This window comes from Callorhinus ursinus, unplaced genomic scaffold (assembly GCF_003265705.2).
Source record: "Callorhinus ursinus isolate GAN/ISIS: 27379988/994484 unplaced genomic scaffold, GSC_fseal_2.0 scaffold5, whole genome shotgun sequence".
Classification (NCBI taxonomy): domain Eukaryota; kingdom Metazoa; phylum Chordata; class Mammalia; order Carnivora; family Otariidae; genus Callorhinus; species Callorhinus ursinus.
Window position 1 is genome coordinate 72,723,067 of NW_027397067.1, and position 4,466 is coordinate 72,727,532.

General features: G+C 39.8%; 1 long non-coding RNA gene across 1 annotated transcript; it reads left to right on the forward strand.

Moving 5' to 3' along the window:
• The first annotated feature begins 1,029 nt into the window (after window positions 1–1,029).
• LOC141372772 (uncharacterized) lies at window positions 1,030–3,754 on the forward strand. The gene is made up of 3 exons (XR_012378176.1): window positions 1,030–1,087; window positions 3,025–3,124; window positions 3,658–3,754. It is a non-coding gene; the product is annotated as an uncharacterized lncRNA (long non-coding RNA).
• The last annotated feature ends 712 nt before the right edge of the window (window positions 3,755–4,466 follow it).

The following is a 4,466-nucleotide window of genomic DNA, read 5'->3' on the forward strand; positions in this document are numbered from 1 at the left end:
GGGAAACTTTCAAATGGCTTCCCCATTATCCTCTTTTCTGCAGAAGTTCAGAGAACCCTGAGTTGGCTATATGTCCTCTTTCTTTCACAGCAAGGAAGATTGCTCCATGAAAAATTCATTAGTGTTTTGGGTCTCCAGTGCTCGGTGCTCCCACCCCAAAGGGTTCATAAATGCCACTGGAAAGACAGTGAATTTAATTTGCACAGAAGCATACATCTGAATACTCAATCTTGCCAAGACAGGAGGTAAGACATGCATTTTCTTCTTTGTGACATTCTGCATAGTGTTACCTGTCTCTTTCCTTTTGTTTGCAGCAATAAGAACATGGAAAGGTTATTAACAGATGGTGCAAAATGTGGAGTCATTTGAATTATACGGCAACATCCACAGATTGGAATTTAAAGTCTTGCACAGCAATAATTCGGTCGGTTATAGCCCTAGCACATTGGGAAGCAAGAAAAAATTCTCTCCTTTATGATACAGGTTTGATGGAAGCCCTCCCTAAACCTGCTTAATGAAGTCATGCCTCATACTTTTCAGACAACACATTCCATTTGATTCTATTCGTCAAGCATTATTGAGCTGTGTGTTAGATGCTGGGAATATAAACATAAAAAAGATGTGATTCCTGTCTTCATGAAGCTCAAGATTTGGTAGTGGGAAGAGGCTACTAGGCACAAATTGAGAGTCCTGTGTAGCAAGTGCAATGAAATGGCTCTGGGAACAAGTAGGGTTGCATAGAGGGAAGAATGAGGGATTGTGAAACAGGAGGATCAGGAAAAAGCAGTATCTGGGGTGGATTTAGAAAAAGGAGGTGGAATAAGCCGATATGGCAAGGTTGTTGTCCACGGAGCGAGAACAGCATGTGCAAAGGTACGGAGGCACCAAGTGGGCTGGCACTTTGCTGTTGAGGATGAGTTCACAATGGCCACCGGGTTCTGGATTAGAGGGGATGCTGGAAGATTCCATGGAGAGGATGCTGGAAGATTCCATGGGAGGGGCCCTTGATGGGATAGGCCAAATAAAGAACAGAACTTCATGGTTGTAGAGGGGGTGGAAACTGGGATTCCTGGAGACATTTTAGGAGGTAGGACAGGAAGGAAAGGGAGGCTAATTAGTGGGGGTGGAGGTGATGGAGTGGGTGGGGTCAAGAACGCCTCTGGTCTGTCTTAAGGACACTGTAGGGAGTGTCCCTACACACTCACACATGCACCTGCTTTTCTTGAGCATGCTTTCATTGGCTTTGGCTCCCCAGCAAATTTAGCATGGAGCTTCTTTCCCTGCAGAACTGGCCCGTGGTTTCAGGAACTAAGTTTAGCCTTTAGGCAAAGCATTCAGAAACCCTTTAAACTCATGCTTAAACCAAGTTTTCTAATATTATTAAAAATGGGTATAATTTTCATTTCCATCTGCCTGATGCTTGCATCAGGATCTCATTTTATCTGGATCTTGGGTAAGAGAGAGAAAAGTATTATTCATAAGCCCCTTCAAACACCAAAGCTTGAGTTCAATTTTCCCTTTACATCCACACTTAGCTTTCTCCTCAGTAATTTCTTTGAAGAATGAATCTGTTATTCAGGTAATAGGAGGAGTTCTTTCTCCCACTTCTGTAGAGGTTTTTTTGTCCGTGCTCTGACTCGGCAGAGATCATAACTGTGTACAACACCCCGAGTTTGTAGACCATAGCCTGGAATGAGCCGTTTCACCAAGGTTTTCTATCCCTCAGCCAACCATATCATAAATGTCTATTTGGGGAGGTTCTCATGTGCTTTTTCTCAATTTTACACAATGAATAAGATTTGGGCATGTAGTGGGCTTCACAGTAAAATATTCCAATTTATTCCATCATTATTTAAAAGGATTAAAATTATTTTCTAACTGGTGGAAATGACTTCTTGGGGTTTTCTAGGAGGACCCAATTGATTATGTCTTGGAACTGATGATAAACCTGTTAAGTTTAATGATCACACAATACTTAGAATGACATTTAAAAAAAAATGACTTTCCAGTGGTGCCAAATTAATGCAACTATAGGCTGTTCTGGCAAATGACCCAGATAGCTCTGCCAACAGAATTTTATTGATTTAGACTTCTTTTGTTGTTTCTTACTGTATGTACTTAAACCTGTAAAATTCAGAAATTTTATAATTACAAGTTGATTTTTACTCAGTGCCCAAGAATGAGGGATTAAGTGAATATTATGAAGTTTCTAATATTGTGAAGTTTCTAATTATTCTTAGCTTGAAATGTGTTATCTCATTCAATTCCTTCAAACCTATTTTATTTTATTTTATTTTATTTTATTTTATTTTATTTTATTATGTTATGTTAGTCAAACCTCTTTTAAAGTAAAGAAACCAAAGCTCTGAGAGGTTGCAGGGGGTGCGGGGGTAACCTGATGGAACATAGCTAAAAAGTCATAAAGTAGCAACCTGAAACCAAGACCTCAAAACCTATGTTTTTTTTTTTTTTTTTGAGTAAGAAAATACCTACACTGATGAATTTTTTTTCTCATTTAAAATCTGAAATGTGCAACACTGCAGTGATGAATCTGAAATCCTATGATGACTCCATTGTCACCTTTGTGCTTTCTGAAATTAGATGTGAACAAGTTTATTAATGAACAGCCTTTTTTATGGAAGAAATCCACATACTGAAGAAATGTAACAAGAGGTAAATAACAGTTATAATTATAAGATAAAAAATATTCATTCCATAGTTAAGAAAATGGCACTCTTATAGACAATTCAGGAAAAATACTTCTTTTGTATCCAAAACCAAGAATAATTCTCTTATTATAATGAATCAGTTTATGGAGTTTGAGGTACACCAGAGAAATATGCATAATATTTTACGTGTGTCTGCTCAGGGAAAGAGAATTTAATCACTGCACTTGGGCTGATAATGATTATGAAACTCTGTAACATTGTTCTATTTCAGTAATAATAATGATTTCCCTGAACATACATGCTGCTCTTCATTTAACAAAATGCTTTCAGTAATGTAGGTCTATTTGATTTATAGAATCCTCAGAACAATGCCAGCAGGAATTAACATCCCAATTTTAGCAGTAGTGAAATTGAAGGTTCTAGAGGTCAAATGCTGTGGTTGGGCCACACAGCAGGTAAGTAGTGACACCGGGGATGGTGGCAAGGACTTTGACTCCTGGGCTTTCCCTACTACAACACACTGCTTCCAGAAAAACAGCTTTCCAACTTGTTGGGTTCTTTAAAGAACATGGAGTCTGTTAGATTATTTTAGAGTCACAGAATGCTGGGGGGTTTCTGAAACTGCCTGATAAATGGCACCCCTCTTCCCAAGCCAGGTTCTAGACACATGGATAGGGAAAAAAAAAATATCTTGGTGGATAGAGCACCAAACTGTCCCCTTCGTACTGGGAAGGCAGAGTTGGACTATAGCTTGGAGTGAGAGCCTATGGAGCCTAGTCCTTAAATCTAGAACTGAGTTAATTACCCATGGGTTACAGGTGGCTCTGAATGGGGGCAGACGGTGTCAGGTTAAGGAGAGCCTAGCTTTGGAGGAGGAGCAGCAGGATGTGGTGTCAGACAGCATTCTTGTAAGGGGAAGAAGGGAGGGTCTCAGCTGATCATGTCAGTTTATGCTTCCCAAATTTCCCAGTTCCTTTGTCTCCTACAGGGAAGAATGAGTAAAAAGATGAAGTGCATTCCAACCAGTGGCGATTCATGTCTTTCCAAGAAACATCAGGTTTGTGGGGAAAGAAATAAAGCCTGACATGCCTGTGTGTCATTCATTCATTCATTCATTCACCTGTCTAGTATTTATTCAGCACTTCCTCAGTGCCAGGCACTAGTGACATACAGGCAAACAATTCTGTGACAATCCTTAAATTCATGATCATTAATTTACAGTCCAGATTAGGATGGCTATTATCAAAAGAATGAAAGATACCACAGGCTGGTGAAGATGTGAAAAAACTATAACCCTTGTGCACTGTTGATGGGAATGTAAAATGGCGTCACCTTCAAGGAAAGTAGTATAAAATTTCCTTAAAAAATGAAATATAGAACTGCCATAGGATCCAACAATCCCACTGCCCGGTATCTATCCAAAGCAAATGAAATAGGTATCTTGAGGAGATATCTGCACTCCCATGTTTATGGCAACATTATTCACAATAGCCAAGATATGTAAACAACCTGAATGTCCACTGATGGAAAATGGATAAAGAAAATGTTGTACATACAGAGGAGGAGCAAGATGGCGGAGGAGTAGGAGACTTAAATTTCATCTGGTCCCAGGAATTCAGCTAGATAGGGATCAAACCATTCTGAACACCTATGAACCCAACAGGAGATTGAAGAAAAGAATAGCAGCAACTCTCTGAACAGAAAAGCAACCACTTTCTGGAAGGTAGGATGTGCGGAGAAGTGAATCCAAGGCAATATTCGGGAAGATAGATGGCGGGGGTGGGGGCCTCCGCTGGC